We start from the raw sequence: 24183 nt of genomic DNA on the forward strand, positions 1-24183 counted from the left end.
ATTCAAGGTACAATCAAATTGGCAACCCCAGAAAATCTTCTGGTGGCAGTAACAGCAGCTTCAGTCAAACAGAAGCCTAAAACTGTGATGGAGGAGACTCCTTCATTCTGACCAGAGAAGCTGTGTTACCAAAAACATGGGAAGACTCTCCATTGCTTTTTCCTCTCTCTGTCCTACCCCTGCTTGGTCCCAGATGCAGACATAGTATGGGAATTGCATGGCAGGATTGAGGGGTGCAGGAGTGCGGCCTCAGGGAGTCATAATGTGTCAGGTAGATCACAGAGAGGAAGGAGATAAAGATGATGATTTCATAAAGTTGTTTGTATAAACTCCTGGGCTCACCTTTGAGCTGAGCATGCACTGATCTAAAGAGCATACCAAAGGCTTTGACAATCTCGCTATAAGGTAGACCAACACCCAGGTCCCATACTGGCCACCAAGCGGCAAACACATGGAATAAATCTGAATAGCACTGCAAAACCTTTGAAAACAGAGCTGCTACTGGAACTGCAACCCAAAGAAGATTTATTGGAATTTGTGACCTGGACCTAACCAAGATGATTGATTGTCTGCTGAAACAAACAAAAAACCAAAAATCAGTAGTCTTCTTAGGATTTAAACAAGACCCTGAAAATCTTCAGGATGTGATCCAAAATAACCTGGCGTAAGAAGAACCAAGAAAAATCTCAACTCACAAGGAAAAAGACAACTGGTAGATACCAGCCCCAACAGGACAGTGTTGGAACGATCAGACAAAGACTTAAAGCAGCTCCTAAAACCATGCTTCAAGAATTAAGGAAGACGCTCTGGAAACAAACTAAAGGAAAGCCTCAGTAAAAATATAGGAAACATAAAAGAGAACCAAATAGAAAATTAAAACTGAAAAATAAAATAGCACATGAACTCAAGAGAAGAATGGAGATGATGGGAGAGTTAGTAAACTTAAGGAAGAACAATAGAAATTATCTAATCTAACAAAAGAGAAAAAATATTTTTTAAAAGAATGAACGTGTCAATTGATTGTGATATGAGAGTGGAGTCTGAGGAGCTCTGGGTGTATTTAGTAGATGGTGGGCGCTGAAGCAAAAAATAATGTGTTATGAATTGTGTGGGATTTGAATAGACAAAGCAGGCAGTTCAGAGGTTTAATATGAAAGGAAAGAAGAAAACTGGGCCAGCATTTTGAAGGGAAGGAAGGATCAAAGAAATAGTTTGTGATAGACTTTTGCATATCTACCAATGAAATATTGCTCTTCCTTGCACTTATTAACAATGGCTATCATCAAAAAGTCAAGATGGGGCCTGCCCCATGGCCAAGTGGTCAAGTTCACGTGCTCCACTTTGGCGGCCCAGGGTTTCATTGCTTTGGATCCTGGGTATGGACATGGCACAGCTGATCAGGCCATGGTGAGGTGGTGTCCCACATAGCACAACCAGAGGCACTCACAACTAGAATATACAACTATGTACTGGGGGTCTTTGGGGAAAAGACGAAGGAAAAATAAGACAAGAAATAACAAGTGTTGTTGAGGATGTGGAGAAAAGGGAACCACTGTACACTGTTGGTGGGAATATAAATTAGTGTGGCCACTGTGGAAAACAGTATAGAGATTCCTCAAAAAACTATAAACAGAACTACCATATGATCTATCAATTCCACTTCTGGGTATTTATCCAAAGGAAGCAAAAACACTAACTCAAAGACATATGAATCCCTGTGTTCATTGCAGCATTATAGACAATAGCCAAGATATGGAAACAACCTAAGTGTCCATTGATGGATGAATGGATAAAGAAAATGAGGTGTATATATACACAATAAAATATTATTCAGCCATAAAAAAGAAGGAAACTTTATCATTTGTGACAACAAGGATGGACTTTGAGGGCATTATGCTAAGGAAAATAAGTCAGACAGAGAAAGACAAATACCATATGATCTCACTTATATGTGGGATCTAAAACAAAAAACAAACTGAAGCTCATACATACAGAGAATGGATTGGTGGTTGCCAGCAGCATGGGGTAGAGAGTGGGCAAAATGGGTGAAGGGAATCAAAATGTACAAACTTCCAGTTATAATATAAATAATTCATGAGGATGTAATGTACAGCATGGTGACTATAGTGAACAATGCTGTATTGCATATTTGAAAGTTGCTAAAGAGAGTAAATCTTAAAAGTTTTCATCACAAGAAACAGACATTTTTGTAACTATGCAAAGGTGATGGATGTTAACTAGACTTATTGTGGTGATCATTTTGCAACATATACAAGTGTCGAATCATTATGTTGTATGCCTGGACTAATATAATGTTATATGTCAATTATACTTCAATTTTTTAAAAGGCAATGGATTTGAATAGACATTTCCCCAAAGGAGATATACAAATGACTAATAGGTGGATGAAAAGATACTCGACCTCATTAGTCATCAGGGAAAAGTGACTCAAAACCACAATGAGATACTGCTTCACCCACACTACAATGGCTAGATCAAACTGTTGGAGTGTTGGAGAGTATGTAGAGGAATTGGAACTCTCATACACTGCTGGTAAGAATATAAAATGGTGCAGTCACTTTGGAAAACAGTCTGGCAGTTCCTCAAAAATTTAAACATAAAGTTACCATATGAACCAGCAATTCCACTCCTAGGTATATACCCAAAGGAATTGAAAACATGTTCATGCAAAAACTTCTACATAAATGTTCATAGCACCATTCTTCACAATAGCTAAAAGGTATAAATAACTCAAATGTCCATCAATTGATGAATGTATAAACAAGATGTGGACTATCCATATAATGGAATATTATTCAGCCTCTACAGAATGAAGTACTGATACATGTTACAACAGGGATGAACCTGGAAAGCTCATCCAGTGAAAGACGTTATTCACAAAGGACCACATGTGATTCTATTTATATGACATGTCCAAAATAGGCAAATCTACAGAGACAGAAACTATCTTAGTGATTACCTATGGCTAGGGAGGGTGAATGGGGAGTAGCTGTTAATGGGTTTGGGATTTCTTTTGGAGATGATGAAAATGTTCTAAAAGTATATTGTGGTGATGGGTTACAACCCTGTGAATATATCAAACACCTTTGATGTGTATACTATAGATGGATGAATTTTATGCTATGTAAATTATATCTCAGTAAGGCTGTTTTTTTTTTAAAAAAAAAAAAAGGACAGAGCCCCAGGGACCTGTGGAACAACAACAAAAGGTTTAACATTTGTTTCATCAGAGTCCCAGAAGGAAAGAAAGAACACAGTGCAGTAAAAAGTATTTGAATAAATAAAGAATGAAAACTCCCTAAATTGATGAAAGACACAAACTTATTCAAAGAAATTCACATCCAGACACATCATAATAAAACTACTAAAAACTTAAGACAAAGAAAAAATTTTGAAAGTTGCCAGGATAACAACTCTTCAAATGACTGTGGATATCTTGTAAGAAACCATGGAGGCCAGAAGGAAGTAGAACATTTTTGAAGTGCTGAAAGTAGAGAACCATCAACCCAGAATTCTATATCCAGCAAAAATATCCTTCATTAATGAAGCTGATATAAAGACATTCTCAGAGGAAAGAAAATTGAGAGAATTCGTTGCCAGCTGCCAGCCAACCTGCTGTAAAAGAAATGCTAAGGAAAATTCTGCAGATGGAAGCATGATGTCAGAAGGTAACTTGGATCATCAGGAATAAAGGAAGACCAACCAAAATGGTACATATCTAAATAAATTAATAGTCTATTTATTCTCCTCTTACATTCTTAAGAAACATGATTATTGAAAATAAAAATTATAGGATTTTCTGATGGGATTTTTGATGTATGTACATGTAACAGATATGACAACTACAACTTAAAAGGAGAGGGTAAAGGGGCCTGAGTGTTGGTAAGGTTTCTACATTCCACTTGCAGTGGTAAAAGATTAATTCTAAGTACACTTTGAAAAGTTAAGTATATATGTATGTTGTAATCCCTAAAGCAGCCACTTAAAAAACTACAAAGAAATATAATCAAAAATTGATCAATAAATTAAAATGGAATTCTAAAAACACTCAAATAGTTTAAAAGAAGGCAGGAAAGGGAAAAGAGTAGAATGAAAAACAGAGAAAACAAATAAGAAAATGGTAGACGTAAATCTAAACATACCAATTATTGTATTAAATATAAAAGTTTAAACATATTAATTAAAGGCATAGATCGGCAGAATGGATTTTTTTTCAAAAAGAGTGAACCATTTGCTGTCTACAAGAACCCTACTTAAATATAACGATATAGATAGATTAAAGTAAAAGGGTGGAAAAGTATATACAATGCAAACACTAGTCAAAGGAAACCTTGAATGGCTACATTAAGTTCAGACAAAGTAGACTACAAAACCAGGAAATAACTAAGGATAAAGAGGAACATGACATTATGATAAAAGGGGTAATTGATCAAGAAATCATAGCAATCCTAAATGTGTATTCAGTTAATAACAGAACTTCAGAATACATGAAGCAAAAGCTGACACAACTGAAAGGAGAATTAGGCAAATTCACAGTAATAGTTAGAGACTTAAATACTCCTGTCTCAGTAATCAATAGAACAGTAGACATAAAATTAACAAGGATATAGAATTGACCAGTACAATCAGCCAACTGGATCTAATTGACACTTACAGAACACTCTACTCCAAAATAGCAGAATATATGTTGTTATCAGGTACATATGAAGCATTCAGCAAGAGAGATCATATTCTAGGTTATAAAACAAACATTAACAAACTTAAAAGAATTGAAATAATCCAGAGTATGTTCTCTGACGATAATAGATTTATACTAGAAATCAATAGGAGAAAGATAATTGAAAACTTTGAAACACATTTCCAAATAACCTATGAGTCAAAAAAGAAAGTCTCAAGAGAAATTAGAAATATTTTCAGCTGAAGGAAAATGAAAACAAAACACATCAAAATTTGTGGGTTGTAATTGACACAGTGCTTAGAAGGAAATTTATTGTATTAAACATTTATACTGGGGGAAAAAAGGTCTCAAATCAAAAACTTTAGCTTCCACCTTAAGAAACTAGAAAAAGAAGAGCAAAATAATTCAAAAGCAAGCAGAAGGAAGGAAATAATAAAGATAAAAGCAAAAATTAATGAAATTGAAAGGAGAAAAGCAATAAAGAAAATCAATGAAACCAAAACTTGTTCTTTGAAAAGATCAATAACATTGATAAACATCTAGCCAGATTGCTGAAGAAATAAAGAGAAGATGCAAATAACAACAAGAATGAAAGAGGGATATCATTACGGACATTGAAATGACAAGGCACAACTAAAAGGACCTACAACTAGAATATACAACTATGTACTGGGGGGGCTTTGGAGAGAAGGAGAAGGAAAAAAAAAGGAAAAGAAAAAGATTGGCAGCAGATGTTAGCTCAGGTGCCAATCTTTTAAAAAAAAAAAGAAAAGGAAAGAAAGGATAAGGAATTATTGCAAACAATCCATAAATTTGACAATTTAGATAAAATGGACAAATTCCTTGCAGGCCACAAACTACCGAAACTCACTCAAGGAGAAATAGATAACCTAAATGTTTCTGTGTCTATTAAAGAAATCAAATTCATAGTTAAAGTCTTCCGAAAAAGAAATTTGCACATCCAAATAGTTTCACGGTAGAATTCTACCAAACATTTTGCAAATAAATAACACAAATTTCATACAACCTCTTCCAGAAAATAGAAGAGAGAACACTTCCCAACACATTTTATGAGGCCAGCATTATCCTGATCCCAAACCAGATAAAGACATCACAAGAAAACTGTAGACTAAAATCCTCCATAAACATATACTTAAAAATACTGGCATATTAAATCCAGCAATGTAAAAAAAGAATAATAAGCACAATTAAGTGAGGTTTATCTCAGGAAAACAATTCTAGGTCAGTATCCAAAAATCAATCAACGTAATCCATCATATTAACAGACTAAGGAAGAAAAAACACATGATTATATTATTCAATGCAGAAAATATTTGATACAATTTAACACTCAGGCCAGCCTGGTGGTATAGTGGTTAACTTTGCACACTCCACTTCAGCAGCCTGGAGTTTGTGGGTTTGGTTGCCAGGCATGGACCTACACACTATTCATCAAGCCATGCTGTGGCAGTGTCCCACAAACAAAATAGAAGAAGATTGGCACAGATGTTAGCTCAGGGCCAATCTTCCTCACCAAAAAAAATAAATAAATAAATAACATTCATTCACAATAAGAACTCTCAGCAAACTAGAAATATAAGGGAACATCTTTAACCTGATGAAGGGCATCTATTAAAAACTCACAACTGACGGTACAGGACACTGCTTTTTCTCTAAGATCAGCAACAAGGCAATGTTGTCAACTCTCACCACTCCTATTTAACACAATACCGAAATTTCTAGCCAGTGCAAGTAAGAAAAATATATATAAGGCATAAAGTTTGAAAGGAAAAGGTAATACTGTCCCTATTCACACATGACATATTTGTCTACTTACATAATTCCAAGAATCTACAAAAGAGCTCCTAAAAGCAATAAGAGAGTTTAGCAAGGTTGCAGGATCCAAGCAAGGTCTACACTCAAAAATTAATCCTACTTCTCTATACTATTAGTGAACAATTGATAACTAAATATTTATTATTTTATACTTTAAAATGTATTGCATATATAGTTATAGAACATTTGTATGTATTAATTAAGAATTAATATATAATTTACAGTAGTTAAAAAAATAGAAAGAGAAATATTTAGGTATAACCTAGGAAAACATGGAAGATTTCCATGCTGAAAACTACAAACTCTAATGAAAGAAATCAAAAAAGACGTGAATAAATAGAGACACACTGTGTTCAATGATTAGAAGATTCGATATGGGAAAGATGTCGGTTCTCCTTAAACTGATCTTTGGATTTAATACAATGCTAATCAAAATCCCAGCAGAATTTTTTGTAGCCATAGAGAATGTGATTCTAAAATTTATATGAAAAGGCAAAGGAATTAGAGTAGCCAGAACAATTTTATAAAAGAAGAATCACACTGGAAGACTCATACCACCCAACTTTGACCTACTGTCAGCTGCTGTAATCAAGACCGTGTAGATATTGGCAAAGGATAGTCATGCAGATCAATGAACAGGTCAGAAAGTATAAAAGAGGGGACAGGGACAAAAGTATCTGTTGATCAGACAGTTCACCAAAGGGGATATACGGATGGGAAATGAGAAATGCAAAGATGTTTAACATCATTAGCCATTAGAGAAATGTAAATTAAAACAGTGATGAGATATCACTACACCCTTATTAAAACAGCTTAAAATTTGTTCGTAGTTTTTTTTTTTTAACTGACAATACCAAGTGCTGACAAGGACGTGGAGCAACTGGAACTAATATATTACTAGCGAGAGTGCAAAATGGTGCAGATGCTTTGGAAAACAATGCGGCAATCTCTTATAAAGTTAAACATAGATGTATCACACAACCCGGCTATTTAACCTAGAGAAATGAAAACTTATGTACACACAAAAACTTGTACACGGAAGTTTATAGCACTTCTCCTCATAATCACCAAAAAATGGAAATAACCCAAATGTCCTTCAATCAGTGAGTAGATAAACTGCAATAGAATAATACTCAGCAATAAAAAGAACAGGCTGCTGATACATACAACAACATGCAAAGCCTCAGAGGCTCTGTGCTGAGTGAAAAAAGCCAGTTTCATAGGCTGTTTACGACCTGACTCCATTTATATGACATTCCAAAAAAGACAAAACTATAGTGATGGTGAGCAGACATAGGGGACGATGTGACTCCAACAGGGCAGGATGAGGAAGTTTTTTGGGGTAATAGAACTTTGTGGAATCCTACTGTGATGGTGGTTATACAAGTCTCTGTATGTGCTAAGTCTCACGGAACTGCCCACACACATGCGTGCACACACACACACACAACCAAGTTAATTTTACTGAATGTTAATTTAAGTAAAAATAAAATTAAAAAATAAAACATTGTGAGTCCACCAAAGAAAGGAGACAGGAAGGAATATTAAACAGCACACCGCAGCTATAATTTTGAAATGAATCTTACATAGAGGACAGAGTTTTTTTCAATTTCTCTAGAAAGCATGCCTTAGGCGATTGCGTGTGGATTAAGAATAACAGATTTTGTGAATTATTTCAGGTGGAACACAGCAGGAGACTTTCCCACAGTTTTTCCTCAGTTCAGGCAGGGCCAGCAGGAGTGAGAAGAGTAGGAAATCGACGGCTTCCCTGACCAGAAATGTTGATGGAAACTCTAGGTCTTTGATTTATTCATTTGGCAATTATTGTGCATCTGTTAAGTTCAAGGCCCTGGGGGACACACAAATCCCCAGGAGAGGGTGCCAGCCTCAGGGACTCATAAGCTGGTTAAGGAGGAGGACACAGCCCCCCGGGGTCTGGCCCTGCAGTTACTCCACAGAGCCGTCTAATAAGCCAGGCAGTGAGGGCTTCTCAGCCAGGCCCTGTTGGCACAGTAATAGGTCACCACAAATAAGTGTCCTGTAAAAGACTTGGGGACACCTTATCAGGCATAATCACCTATAATACAATTTCCTCTTCTATGGTCAACCCGGCAAAATCTATGGGTTTCTTAAACGTGCTTCGGGAGGTTTCCTGATCTCAGTCCCATTTAAGGACAGTCTGCTTATTTTTTAGTCTCTCTTCACGTAGCTGTATTTTACCAAATTCCCCCCGGCCAGGGATGCCTTTTCCTGACTTCCTAAATGGCTGCAAGGTTCTGCCAGGCACAGCATGGAGTGAGTGAAACAGGCTGAGGGACCCAGGCAAAGGAGGATGCGTTGTTTGCATTGGTCTAGGATGACTCCTTGAAACGGCTTGCCTCCCTCTTGCCCACAGATGGTGTCCACTTCTGCCAAGGTTGGTCAAAGTGGCATTTACCATCATAGCCACACATCGTCACCTTTCGACTGCACCAAGTGAAAGCTCATCTCCGTGAAAAATAGTTAAGGGGCTTCTGATGTCAGAGCTTCACTTCCAAGCTGTCATCCCAAAAAGGGAAACTGAGGCAGCGTGTGAGAGGTAGCTCACCCCAGCATGTAGAATGTGAGCCAAGGTCTGGGCAATCTGGTTTCTACTAAAATAGGGTCAGTAGAAAACTAGGGGCTGCTACAATCGTTCCTATCTGCTATGCCAAAGAATAAACCTGGGCCACAAAATACCGGCCAGGCCTATAAGAAATCAGGCTAGAATATTTAATATCCTCTGCCTCTCTCTTTATTGGTTTGGTTGTCAGAGAATTAGCTCTGTTTGTAAGAGACTATATTAACTATAGGCAGTAGTGCTCTTTTTCAGACAAGTAGGATGACTTGTAAGAAATAAAGAACAGAGTAGTTGCTGTCGGAGCTCCACCCATATCCTCTCCACATACTGTGCATGTGCCCGCTAGCGTGACTCCATCTGCCAGCCCCTTCCACTCTTCCTGAGAGCCTTCTCTAGCCATCCAAGGAGGCCTCAACCAATGACTGTTGGAAGTCGGTGTGTACATACCCTACCCTCCCTCACCCCTAGGAGGGACAGGTCAGAGTCATATGCCCTACACTGACCCCCAGAGGTCCCCAGTGGGATTCAGTTCCATTTGCCACAGTGGGAACTGGCTTGCTATTGCCCCCATTACTGTCTGCCTTCCCTCCCTGACTCCTGTCCCCACTTTCTTATCAGTTTGTCCAGGGGTCACTTCCCAAATAAACTACTTGTACTAGGGTCTGCTTCTGGGAGAAGCCACACTGAGATAGGGGGTCACCACAACTCAGATGGTGAAGGGAAAACAGGAAACTGGGGGCTGGATTATTCAGGCAGGATCTGGGAAGACTAAAGTGAGTTGACAAACCACAAGAAGGCTTCTGCCCCCCTTGACAGCTTCCTAGAAGTAACTGTCCACATTCATAATGTCACACTATTAGGAATTCAGGATGTGCTGTTTGCCATCCAAATACTTATTCTTTTCTTGCTCTATATGCAAGATCTTTGCTCACCCATCACCCATCAGCCATCCATTGTATTAGCACAGTTGGTGGTTTCCTAAGATCCAGGTAAAAACCCCCAGTTCCACTAAACACCCCCTGCTTGTTAAAATAACCACCCACAAAGGATCGTTGACATTAGTCTGCTGACATATAATCCGTGGAAAACAGATTTCTGCAATTCTGCGGTACATAAAATCATTACTTCAAGCATATTGTCTCCAGCAGACAATATCCTAAGGCCCAGAGCAAAGTTCTCACCAGAAACTGCATGTCACACGTATTCCCTCTTCATTGATACCCTTGGCTGTGAAGAGAAAAGATTACAGATGTCCATCACCATGGAGAAGGAGGCAGATCTGCTTGCAGTGACAGGTCAGCATCAAAATCCTTTTCCGTGAACCTGAATGGATTCATAAGCTTCTCCCGCATGGCCTCATGGCCCCTCCCTGCCACACACTCACACGAGTCCTCCAAAGGAAGAACTATTTCAAGCCGAGGCCTTTCGGGATAAGAAACAATCCTCGGATTCCTCTCTTAATTCCTTGGCCACTTCTCGGGCCTCCTGATGCTGACCAAATGCAGGTCAGGTGTGTTTGTGTTGGACCCCACGAGGCCTGGCCAGCGTGGCCAGCATAACAGCCGGCTGCAAAATATTAGCTTTTGATATTTTTAAGAAGGGCGAAAAAGAACAAATTTAACCAGATTTCATTTCTTCAGCAGTTTGTGAGTTCAGATTGGCATCAATTGGGAATAGAATCATGTGGGCTGTGTTTGAAAGAATGCTGTCCCTTTCCAGTTCGCGTGGCCTTCTCACCTCTCGGCGGCCCTTATAAGCCACACGTTCCTGTTCCTGGAAGGGGGACAGCGTTAGAGGAAACTCTCCCAAGGATTCTCGTGTATCCCTGGCCTCACCAGCCTGTGACGGCCAAACAGGGCTGTGCCTCCTTTTTATTCCCAAATTATTATGGCTGAAGTGACGACTGGCTTTACTGCTAGAATCAGTCCACTCATCTCAAAATAAGTCCCAGACTCTTCCTGAGAGGGTCTCTTGGGTGCTCTGGAGTGTGTGCCGCCTCCTGGCCTCCTCATCTTCCTCCACGCTGCAGGGGCTGCCATCTGTGGGGCCTGCTGTCCTCCAATGGCACCATTGCTGGTGGCCACTGCTCTAGCCTCAGGAGCCTGCTTCCCTGGCTATGGCATCCGACTAGGCCAGGCGGACTTTTACAAGACTTTCCCAAAGGCTTGGGACTAATGGAAATGCTCCTGGGAGAGTAGCTAAAAGCTACATCTGGAAGTGTGCCTCTTGGAGGACCTTGACCCAGTGGCTCTGGGGCCTCCTTCTTAGAGACCTCCATAACCCCTCAGCCAGGTGTGCCCCAAGCAGCAGCCTGCTTTGGACCCGGGATCCAATTGCCTCTTTACGTATTCACTCTCTCTCAGGCATTGCCTGAACTCATAGCCCTGACAAACAGTTCATAGCACTTTGTCTTCCCAAACTCTGGGCTATTCAGTGTTAAATGACACAAGTGTATCACCAGTCCAGGAGGGCTGCACCCAGCGACCAGTTCTTTGCCGTATCTTTCCTCAAAAGCAGTGTTTCTCGATGGGAATGCCATTGGCCTGTTGAGACGGGCAGCTCTTTATTGTACAGGACCAGGCTCAGCTCACTAAATACCAGTATTGTCTTCTTCCCGTTGTTGCGGTCACTATTCAGGACCTGGAGGAGAGCCTCCAGCCCCATGCAAGGTGAGGACCGGCTTAGGCCTGCAGGTCCATCCCCCCATGGTCTGTCCTCTGCTCCCAAAGCCCTAGATCGTGTGCTTGGACAAAACATACACCCACGCCATCTGTATCCGTCAAGGTCCTCCAGAGAAACAGAACCAATAGAGGATTGATGGAGGGAGATTTACTTTAAAGAATTGACTCACGTTATTGTGGAGGCAGGCAAGTTCAAATTCCACAGGGCAAGCCTGCAGGCTGGAGACCCGAGGAAGAGCTGGTGCTGCAGCTCGGGTGCCAGGGCAGTCTGGAGGCAGAATTCCTTCTTCCTTGGGGGACCTCACTCTGTTCTCCAACCTTCAAATGATTGGATGAGCTCCCCCCCGCCCCACATTATGGAGAGTAGTCTGCATTACTCAAAGTCTGCTGATGTAAATGTTAATCACATCTCAAAGCAACATCTAGACTAGCATTTGGCAAATATCTGGGCTCCTTACCCCCACCAAGTTGACCATAAAATTAACCATCACACCATCTAAGCACAAACACTACTTTTTAGGCATAGGACAATCTACATGCAGATTTAGAAAAAAAAATTCTTTATCTGTGCAGGCACGTAGTTCTGCTAAGAGACCTCCAATAAGTGTTTCTGAACACAGAACACCAAACAGAACGCCTAACTCTTACCCTGAAGCACCTGCATTTGGGTTATTTCATTTTTAGAGCTTCCACAAGAGTGGTGGAGGTTAACCTTACATGTACAGACTCAAATGGCCCATTAAAATGATTAGATTATCGCAAACAGAGCGGTGTTTGCATCCGAGATAATATCCAGACTCTTCTGTAGGAGGCAGAAGCTGGTCCTAATACTGAAAGTTTTCATCTTCCCAAGTTCAAAGATTGTGAAGGTCTGCTCTCCTCCTGGCTCCTGTTAGGCCGCCGGAGCCACTAGTGATGACCGGTCTACTCCATGAGCTGAAAAGAGAGCAGCTTCCGCTGAAATGAAGCTTCTCAACAATTGCTGTGCCCCGGGATATACAATGTCACTTCTAATTTATGGAGTATAGTTGTCCTCCATCCCCAGCCACAAGGGCCCTGAACATCTCTGTGATAGGAAAAGCAATAACTGAGGACTAAGCCTTTATATGAAAAACAAGATTGAATTTGCAAGTAAACCTAAGGCCCTGAAATATTTTATATTCACCAAAACACTAAAGTAATACACTACAGAACATATAATATCTAATTCATCCTCCATTTGTCATAATGAGTTCTGTATATTTGACTTCCATTTACCATTCCTTATATACTGGAAATGTTTCAGGATCTCTCTCCCCTAAAGTTTCAACATGAAGCTGGTAAATTATTTTTATCTTTGCATATTATGGCAATTCCTTCTCTGTGACTGCTTTTCTTCTCTCTGCATGTTCACTGCCTTCTTGATGTTGTCTCTTGGAGTTGTTGACTCCCCAGGACACTTCACCAAAACCTTTGCCATCTGCCCTCCTTACTTGGGTTCCAGTTCCCCACTCGCCCTCCTCGCCCCTTTTGGTGAATGAAGTATAGTTCTCAGGCCGTGTGCCCTTCTCTCCTCAACTTCCCTCATCTCTCCCAAAGCGTCATTGCAAGAGCTTCCCTCTGGGTTTGCCATCTGCCCTGCCTCCTTTTTCTAGTACCAACTCCCTGGGCTCCCCTTTTTTTCCACTTCCCCCCAAAAATGAGCAGCTTATATCCACTGGGACTGAAATATGCACAGAAATAGAGCCATGTTTACTAGATTTCATGAAGGCAGAACTCAAGTTCAGGGAGGGGAACTATGTTCTCCTTGAAATAGGTCATTCCTGAAAAGCGTCCTCTGCAAAATGGTCAGCAAGTCCGTCTCTGCCTCTCTCCTTCTTCTCCTCCTCTCTGATGATATTTAGCCATAACAGACACAAAAAGAAAAAGAGCTCTAGTGCTATTTTCTGGAAGAAAAATATAAATAAAAGGATGAGGGTAGGAATCATCCCAGGCTCTGAAAACAGGACCATGACCACCAACATTACAAGCAAGCTTGTCAGAAAGGCATTTACTTCTGTTACGGAAATCAATCATATTTGACTGCACCAAGGAGTAGGAAAACCCCCATTACTCCTGAAAGTAACAGTGAACTTGGAGGGAGTAACTGATTGGAAGGCAGAGGGTTAGTGCGTGGGGTCCTATATTTGTAAAAAGTTGGAGTTGGAGTCAGTGACCCCGAAGGGGCGTCTGCTGTTTGAAGCCCTGAGTTGGGGCTGTTCCCAGGACATGTGACTGTCCTCACTGGGGGCATCAGTTCAGTCCACTGGGCCCAAGATAAATGTTAACTTAGACGTTAAAGATTGCTTTCAGAAAAGAGAACAGGGGAAATGCAGATGTCATATTTGAACACAACCAAGGCCTTAGAAACAATTGCAATGAATTCCTTTCTTCTGTGCTCCATTGCAGTTTTATTTGTATTTTAAGCCTCCCATAATAATTACTCTTACTACCACCACCATTAACTACCCCACCTACTGTGCACCTACAATGTGCCAGGCACTGTGCTGCGTGCTTTCTGTACAATTTATCTAATTCTTGCAGCAGCCTCACCAAAATGGTGTCATCACCCTGTTTTAAGGAAGAAACTGAAGTTCAAAGGGATTAAGTGGCCCAAGGTCACAGGTAGTTAAGTGGCCCCTGCTCCCAAAGCCCATGTTCTTTCCCCTACTCCAGGCCCAGAACTCCCTCTGCTATTTCTCCTGCCATTTCCCATTGCCCCTCCTGCTGAGTGAGCCTTCACTGATGCTCAGTAGTCTTGGAAGGCCAGCCACCCTTCTGTGGCTTCCCGCCTCCTCCATGATTTCCCAGTGTTCCCACTGGTCCTTCCCTTGGGGTCAGCCCCCTCCATTCCCTTGGATGATTCTCCTGAGTTGCACTAATATATCCCGGTCCCCTGTCCCCAGCCCCGTAGTAGGTGACCACAGAGACGGAGCACAGGAACCCTCACAGATTAGACAGAGAGCCGGGCCCACTGCAACAGAAAGAAGCAACACGCATGTGCAGCACGTAAAAAAAATGACTTTTGAACCTGAAAGCTGAAACCATTTCCATTTGATTTTGCCTTCTACTTACAAGCTCATGAACACGTTTGTCTGAATCTCCACCTCTTCAGACGGAGCACAATTTCCACATCAAGAAGCACCAGCTCCGTAAGGCAATTATTCACAGGCCAGCTGGCAGTTTGACCAGCAGTGAGCCTTAACTGGGCATGTTTCTCTCCAGTGACTTTTTTGAAGCGCCAGCTGATTTAAAATTAAGTGAATAGAATCAAGCTTTATCTTGGAATGAGAGCGTTTATTATTTATATCGAAGAGCAATGTAAAACTCACTGTTTTCGTGTTTTAATAAACCTAAAAACTGTATTCATTGCCAAATCAAACATCTTAGTACTTGGGGTTTATTTTATACCCCTTAAGGGAGCACTGCCCTCTACGTCCACGGTCAATGAGAAGCCCCTACTAGCTGGCCTCCAGTGTGAGCAGGAGACATTGGGAATAAAGAGACTCTGCCTGGCCCGCCCCCACTGGAACAGAGGAGGCTGGAATGTGCCCAGGCACCTCTGAGAGTGTCCCCTGCACTACCTGTGGGGCTGCAGGGATGGCAGTCAGAGGCCATGCTGCACAGGCCCTCCCCTGCCCCAGATAGCATCCCTGGCAACGAGAGCCACGTCTTCAAGTGGGAAGAAGGACTGTGGTCTCCTGCTACTCCTCCAGGGCAGGTCTTGGAAGCTGGTTGTGTCCCTCCCTTGCTGAGATAAGACCTTCCAGGCACCTAAAGTAACATCTTTTGAATGGATGCCAACACAATCAAGAGCACTCAGCTCCCTGAGATATTTAGTATTTAACAATTCATGCTGGTTGCTGAGCTGAAAATTTCCCCTCTGCTTACCTACTAGCACATTTATCTGAGCTTTTAACAAATGCACGTATTTACTTAATTCTCTGAATATGTTTATGGAATATCATCACATCCTGGAATAGGGATATCAGTAAGCTCCTTAGCTTAATTAAGCGTATACAATAGCCAAATGCCTCAGCTTCAGACAGAATGTGCTAATCTTGTCTGATTACTATGATTACTTGGGTAGCCAGAATGAACATCCCATAGGAAAAGGAATCAGGTCTCCCAGACACAGTATAATTTGGTCATTTTTTATAAATGAGAGCATTCCCCAGAATGCGATCATCATGGGCTGTCCTAGTGATAAGGAAGGAGCTGTCTTAGAAGCCCAGACTGCTGTCTGGTGTTTTCATCCCGAGCTGAAATGCTCATCAATTATGGGGCACATCCTCCTCTACAAGACAGGGCCAAGGTGAGGGGGCGCTCTTGAGAAAATCCCCATGGGGGAAGATCAAGGCAAGTTATGATGTGTTTTTCTTGAAATTATTGACATTTTTTAGAATGAGCTACTTCTTCCCCTCTCTGTGACTTAATAATGTTACCTAACACGATATTTGGCATACTAAAAGGAAGAAGAATCTCGAATTCTGGAGAAGTGAAATGTCATTTCGGAATGAGAAAGCTTAAAACCATTTGCCCAGCATTTAGACCATTCCTGGTCTCCCACTCTGTGCTCCATCACTGAACCTTTCTCTTTGGGGAACCCAGGGAAGGACCTGTCTTCCCGTGCTCCCCAGGAGGGCTGAAGGCCTCTCCATGGCCTCTCCCAGCCCAGGCCAGTGGAAATCCCTGGGTCACTGCCACTGTCCTGGGCTCCCTCTGACTCCGTCCTCCACCCTCACCCCTTCCTCATCAGGCTCCTGGCGATCACAGAGCGCTGACAATTAAGCTGAAATGCTCCTCATCACCTCCAGCCCTGTCACTGAGACTTGCGTTGTGAATGTTTTCAGTCAGCACACAGGCAGATGACATCACAGATGTGGCAGGTGCCACACAACTGTCAGCATGCTATGGTAACATCAATTTCCTTTTCAAGGAAGCATGTTGCAGTGTGCTTTTAAATTGTAACTTCTTTTAATAAATATATACAAATATACTTTTACATAAACCGTAAATCATACACACTTATTAAAGTACGATTTTTTTTCATCTTGCCTGGCTCCCACTTCTCCTACCCAATTCATCCTCCACCCCACGTCCACCCTCAGGGAACCCATCATAACAGCTCTGTAGATGTCCATGCACATTCTGCCATGCTCATGTGATCATATGCCGTGCTCACAGGATCATATATATGTGTGCACACCCACAGAGCTCCATACATATGTGTGGGTGAGGCTCTGTCATTGTTTGTGTGACCAAACACAGGATCACTTACATTCTTTTTCGCCCATTGTCATCTTTGCTTCCTTTCTCCTTTCCTGCTCTTTGACTTATTAAACTTTGGCATTCCCTCTCCGAAACGCTCCCCCCGCCTCTTTTCTGATCCTCCATTGATTTGGCTGCTCTAGTATATATTTTTATTCTTCTAGAGTTACAAAGTACCGAGAACGATGTCTGTAGTTATTCCAAATACACCCTCCTCTCAGCCACATCCAGGGCTGCAACTTGTCTTAACTCCCCGCTGAACATCCCCTCACCTTATCTCCATCTTGTTATTATCGCTTAAAGTTTTAGTTCTCACACACAAACATACACACAGAAACAGAGTTTTTATGGTCAATAATTTAATGTTTTCACCTAAATATTTATTCTTTTTTATGCTCATCATTGTTTCTTTTATCCTACACATTTCTCTGTGTTTATTTTTCTTCTTGCTGATCAGAATAACGATTTTTTGCACTTATCTAGTTCTTATCCTATGCCAGGCGCTCTTCTAAGCACCTTACCTATGTGACCTCATTCAGTCCTCACAACGAATACTTTTATTATCCCTGTTTTGCAGACAAGGCACACTGACATTCACTAACTTGCCCAACCGTGCAAGTAAGTGGCCCCGCTGGTCTACAAACCGGGGAGCCTGGCTCCAGAGTCCATACCCTTACCCTCCACGCTTGGCTGCCTCTCAGCTGAGTTCTCTTTGGTGAGGGGGCGGGTGGGGAGGGCTGTCTGTGAGGGGGTGTATGCTCTTAGTCTCTTATGACAGAAAGTGTCTGTACTGTGCCCTCACCTATGAATAGACGTTTGATTGTGTATAGAATTCAAGCAGACAGGTGTTTCCCTCCACTGTCTCCTGGCACCTGTTGTTGCCACAGAGGCGGGCCGTCCTGTAAGTTGTACGCTGCAGGTACCCCGGACACTGAGAGCGGCGGCTCGTCTTCCCTGAAGCTCTGCACTTCCACTGTGATGTGTCTCGGGGTGGATTTATTTTTATTTATCCTGCTCAACACTCGGAGTGCACTTCAACCCAAGGGCTTATGTCTTCCTTCAATTCTGGAAAATCTCAGCTGCTGTCTCTTCCAATATTGCTTCTTCGCCACTGCCCGGTCCCTTCTGCTAGAACTCACATGGACAGACGAGGAAATCCCTCAGTCTCCTCTCTCTGACTTTTCACTGCTGTTTCCCATTCTTATCTCTTTTGTTTCTGTGCTAGGTCGGGGTGAGTTTTTCTGTACTATCTTCCAATTCATTAACACACCTTTAATAATACGTCCAGTCTATGGTTTATTCTCGTGTTCCTCTATTAGTTTTTTTTGTTTCAATGACTCTATTTTTTATTTCAAACTTTCTTTCCTATTCACTTATTCTTATTTCATTTATACCTATTTGTTGCATGATTTCTTATTCCTTTTAAAGAAAAATTATGCCTTCATTAATCTCTTGGAGTACTCTCAACTCACCTCCGTTGAAGTCTGTCCTGGGGGTGTAGACTGGCACAGTCGTAGGGAGAGCAGCCCTTCAAGTCAAGTACCCACATGTGCTGAGACCCAGCAGAGACGTGTGCTCCCAGGCTTCTAAGACTGCACCTTCAAGGATGCTCAGCTCCTCACTGTTTGTTTTAGTGGGGTGGGAGTTTTGAACCCTCAGGACAGGGAAAGAAAATCTTGGGGTACACACTGTGTACCTCATGTATGTAGCAGCTGGAAACTGAGAACTAGATGCACATACAGCAAAATGAGTAGATGTCAAATATACGGCACTGACGAGAAACAGAACGAGATCTATAGCACGATATTACTTTCATAGCTGAAAAAACTTAACACAAATTGTAAGAATACCTACAATGAAAGATATGCATCAAGCCTATTCAAATGGCTGCCTATTGGAGGAGAGAGGAATAGGGCATGGGGCATGGGGCATGGGGATAAAAAGGCACACAGACAGACTCACAAGGATGGTGTGCTGTAAACTGAAGAGTAAGACTAACCCAGCCCTTGGTGCGTCTGCATCAATAAACATCACTATCTGCCTGTCCAGAAAATTACTTTCATCTGCAATGAATTCATGTTCCAACTATTGATTTTGCTATCTTTTTTCAGCACTAGATTTATTCACGTATTTTGGCATTTTGGTGGGCAGGCTCATTTTTAATGGAACACGTTTTCTTTCTTTCTCATTCACTCTGTCCCTTTGTGCTCATCCCTCTCTGTCTGGCAGACCCTCCATGTCCCCAACCCAGAAGCAGCTCTGATGAAGACAATTTGGAGTGATGCTCCAGGGCAGTACTGGGATGTGGTCAATCTGGTCACAGAGTCAGTGGGCAGCTTGGCCACAGAGAGAGGCTGTCTTTGTACCTCTCTTCCTCCTTGGGCTTACGGTGGGATGGGAACCAAAGCCTGAAACGACATCTGGCGGCCCTTTTCTCTTTCTCCGTCCCCGTTCACTGACAGGTGGGATGGTGGGGAGTCTGACCCCAACCTGAGGAGCCCACCTCTTGTCCCTGTGTTGCATGGTGCACTCTTCATCCCCTTCTGCTTCTGGACCCAGAGCCCTGCAAGCTGAAGGCATAGGCTCCACTCACCATCTTGCATGTCTGTCCCACCTCTGATCTTCAGAAATATGTCCTGCAGTCTGATCTAGCAAAGTCTTCTCGATTTTCTCTTTCTTTGTTTTATCCACCATTGCTATGGTGAGAAGAGGTGGTTCCTGTCACAATAAATATTCAAATTACACACAAGTTTAGATAAAACCTGACGAAACATATATTAGCAAGGAGGAGATGAATATGCCTGATTTTGAGGCTTCAAAGGATTTACACACTCCCGTTTGTTGGAAATTCGTCTCAGGATTACATGTTTAATTTATGCTGAGCCCATTATGTTTACAAATAGCCTTACGCACAGCCTTTGGGGAATCTAAGCTTTTGTAATCACAGGCCTCTGTGTTAGTACAAAGAAACTGGCTTCCCACATCACAGGTGAGATCGACACTCCGAATTCAGAGCCACTAACTAGACCATCCCCCTCAAAGAGGCCCCTCGGGCAGGAAACAGTCTGTGTGTTCTCCCCACACCCCAGTTCTGCTATCGATGTTCAGTTTAATTGGATTTTACTGGGACGCTATAGTAGTGGAGTCAAACAGAAGAATCATTTAGAATAGTAGGGGTCCAGAGCCTTAGGAATCACCTAGGACCCTGGACTCCAGGAAAAATCGAACTCAGTCTCCCCAGCCCTACTCCTTCGTTCAAGTGCTCCCTTCCAACCCCTGCCCCAAACCATGTGCCCAGGCCTTCTCCACCCCGTTGCCCCAATAGTTTCCTTTGACCAGAATGCCCTTCCCCACCCCAGCTTAGCAGCCCTGCTCCTTCTGGAATCCCCTCAAGTCTCACCTTTAGTAATGATGCCTTTCCTAGTGCCACTAACCCACCTTTCCCTCCTCCAGACTTATCTCTGCCCTTGATTTGACATTTAGCCACTTGGCCTGCAGGCTTGTCATCTTCTGTAGACCGTATCCTTTCAATACGTCTGAAAGTGCCTTAACACCTAAAACGAGGGGTGCATCCTATATGTTGGTGTGTTATCCCTTGATCCCCCTAAGAATCTTGAGATATAGGAGAGCAGATATTATCACAGTTACATTATTATTCCCATTTTTCAAATGATAAAACTGAGGCTTAGAGATGTTAAGTAATCTTCCCAACTAGGAAGTAGCAGATTTAGGATGTGAACTGAACTCTGTCTACCTACAAATTTGTAATGACTTTCTGGTATAACAAAAATGGTAAAGAAGTTTGCTTCATCAGCAGTCCAACACTGAGTGACTAGTTATAGCTGCCCCCAGTGCTGTGTGGAAGAGCCAAACTCAGGCTCAGCAGGAAAACGAACCCTCCAGGAGGGAGGAGCAAGGCCAGCCCCCCGGGTCCAGCTTTTAAAAGGAAGAGCATGCGGGCACCCCGTTCGCCATCCTCGCATCATGCCAACTTTCTTGAGCTCAGCTAGAGGCTTCTACTGGTTTGTATATTCCACACCTCTTAGAACAGGACTTAACCTCTAGTGCATGAGTGATAAACAGTCACTGCTTGATAGCACCATCAGCATCCTCGATGAGGCAGCACATCACAGAAATTGCGCGTGCAGCCTGCAGCAGCTGAACCAGGGGAGTCACAAGTGAATAGCCCTGCTCTGGCCCAGCTAAGCAGCTTTCACTTGGTGAATGATTTCAAACTAACATGCATGCAAAATAAAGTGTAAAGCTTAAGGAAAATTTTTTTATCCAGAAGACTGAATATCAATGTATAAAAAATAAGTGTTGCTACTGCATGATGATAATATTTTTCATGCAATCTACCTAGTACGGAGAAACTGTCTACCACGTGGTGCCCCATCTCCACGTACCCTGCACAGGGTTATTTTTAAGGTCATGCATCTCCTCTGGAGCTTCCCACGGGTTACTGTAGGCTCAGGGTACCCCTCTCCCTGCTGCTGCCACCCCCACTCTGTCCACTAATGAATCAGAAAGGGAGAGAAGGTGTGTCTGGCACGTACTGTTGTAAATTGCTGAAGAGAAAATTACTAATTACCTCCATTCTCCTACAAGCAGAGCTCTCATCCTCTCCCCTACTGCCCTCCCTAGCCATCTCCTGCCTCAGGCTGAGAGTTCTGTTTCCATTTCATTTCTTCTCCATACCTTGGAACGGGGATGTGTCCAGGAACCCAGGCCAAAGCCAGCAAAATTTATCGCCATGCTAATGACAGCAAGCTGCATGCTGAATGGACTCTGCAATCCCCCTCCACTCCTTCTTTTGCCAAAACCTGTGGAGCTGCAAGATACAGCAGATTACAGAGACTGTTATCTTCACATGAGGAGTGGCTCTGCTGGAAAATGCAATTAGGTATCAGCCATAAGGGTATTTTTAGAAGATTGTTTGGGAAGATCTCAGAAACAAAAAATTGCCATGTGGTAGGAGATGTTAGCCAATTCGCCAACTGAGCGTCACTAAACACATTTTAAACCTACCTTTATCAATACGTAGCATTATGAAGACCCACCTTTGGTCCCCTAGGAATGGCTCATTGTTCTGTGGCGTTTATAGAACTTTCAGTCCTGGTGGCAAAATCCCCCTCTTGATTTACTCGAGCAGCTCTTCCCAGGCTGCAGCTGTGGTCAATCCTTAATCCTGTTATTCCAAGATAGCTTCCCCAGGGTTTGGGAAAGGGAGCCTGGACATTCCGATAGGAGCAGGGGAAGTCATCACCCACAAGGCTGTGCACCCGCTGGGGACAAGGCATGAGGTTGGGATGCACATGGTTGGGAGGCCCATCGGTGGGGAGGCCGGTGGTCAAGGAGGCAAGTTGTCAAGGAGGCTCGATGTCAGGGAGGTGGTTTTCCAGGGAGAAACGCAGCTCAGCATGTACTCTAAAGGAGCAGGTCACTGGCCAGTCTCTTTAGGATGGAGGTACCCAGGCACGAAAGAGGCTCGTGGTACAAAGTCCCTGTGCCAGACACTCAGGAAGCAGGCCAGGCACTGAGGCAGCATTGGCTCTCCATACCATGGGCATGCAAAGCCCTTAATGGCCTATCCTAAATGAATCGGTGTGCCTAAACGGTGTGCTGCACTTGTCACAGCACTGTCTCCTTTTATTTGAAGAATGCCGTACTGTGCTTCTTTACAATTCAAGTCAGCAATGTGACGCAGACTGGAGTCTCAGCCCAGCATCACCCCTACGCCCCTACTTCTTTACTCTGCTGATACCTGCAATAAGGGGCAGGTGGCTCAGAGTAGGGACAAGACCCCATCGTGGCTGTGGCTGACCCGGCTTTCAGGTCATGTTCCCGTTGGCTCCATCGTCCAATATTCATCCTTGTGCCAGGTTTCCACCTCCCTAACTCCCCCTCAATATACTCCCCAAGTTCCCACCTACCCCCCACTTGGAATCAGGGTGCTATAATTACTTAAGCCCAATCCTCTGTGCACAGTTCTCTCCAGGGAAACACATGGAAGGCAAGGCACAGACTTGCATCATGATGACCCTGGAAACAGCAGTCTCCCAGGGGGAGCTGAAGGAACTGGTGATGTTTAACCCAAGAGGACAAGTCTAAGTGGAGACATTGTAGCATCCTCAGCTGCGGGACATGCTCTTACTGCCAACAAGAGAGGATCGTTTTTCTATGCTGTTCCAGAGAACAGACCAGGTCCAAATCTGAAAGTTACAAGGAAGCAGGTGTCAGTGCCACATCAGTAATTCCTGATATACAATTTAATCAATGGAACCACCTGGATACATGAAAGTCAGATGGGAAATGACCGTTTCATTCTGTAGAAAGGATTCCTAAATTGGGTGGGAAGTTAAACTGAATGGCGTCTGCCATCCCTCCCAATCATAACCTTCTAGAAGCGGCCTAGAACTTTCAGTGAGAGACAAGGTCTCCTGTGACGGCTTCACTGTCTACTCATCTTTGAATACTCAGTTCCGCTGTAGCCTTTGAGGTGTGGAATGTCGTTTACGTGAGGAAAGAAATCTATTAGACAAGGAAGCACTGAGGTTCCCAGGCTTTCTCGGAATCCCCCAAGTGGCCTCATCACGTCTCCCAAATGGGACATGCGAGATAGACAGCACTGACATTTTAACAAGTGCTCTGAGCCCTTGGACATAAACAAACCCCGTGGCTGCTGTTTCCCCCATCCCTCAAGCATGAAATCATGGAATTTTAGAGATGGAAGAGGGCTGGAGGTCATTTCATCCCAGCTCCTACCCAAGGCGGGAATTCTCACCCTAACGACCCAACAGATGGTCCCCCAGCTTCGGGTTGAGCACTTTCAGGAAGGGCCTCACTGCTTTGCCAGGAGACTTAGCCCTTTCTGAGACAACTTAATCCATGCTGAGACAGTCCTGACTGTGAGCTGTTTCTTCCCCGTCCTGAGCCCCAAGTCTGCCTTTATTCGACTTGACTTCTGCCCTCAGCAGTAGGACAAAAATAAATCTGTTCTCTCATCCATATGACGACGTTTAAATTTTTAAAGACAGCCGTTATCTCCATAGCACTCTCCCCCCAAGTCTTTTCTTCTC

At 43.0% G+C, this 24183-nt stretch overlaps 1 protein-coding gene across 3 annotated transcripts in view; it reads left to right on the forward strand.

Annotated features, from left to right (window-relative positions):
* The window catches only part of KIF6 (kinesin family member 6), a 375031-nt gene that overhangs the window by 303782 nt on the left and 47066 nt on the right, over window positions 1-24183 (forward strand). The window lies entirely within an intron of this gene.

Source organism: Equus quagga, chromosome 15 (genome assembly GCF_021613505.1).
Source record: "Equus quagga isolate Etosha38 chromosome 15, UCLA_HA_Equagga_1.0, whole genome shotgun sequence".
Taxonomy (NCBI): domain Eukaryota; kingdom Metazoa; phylum Chordata; class Mammalia; order Perissodactyla; family Equidae; genus Equus; species Equus quagga.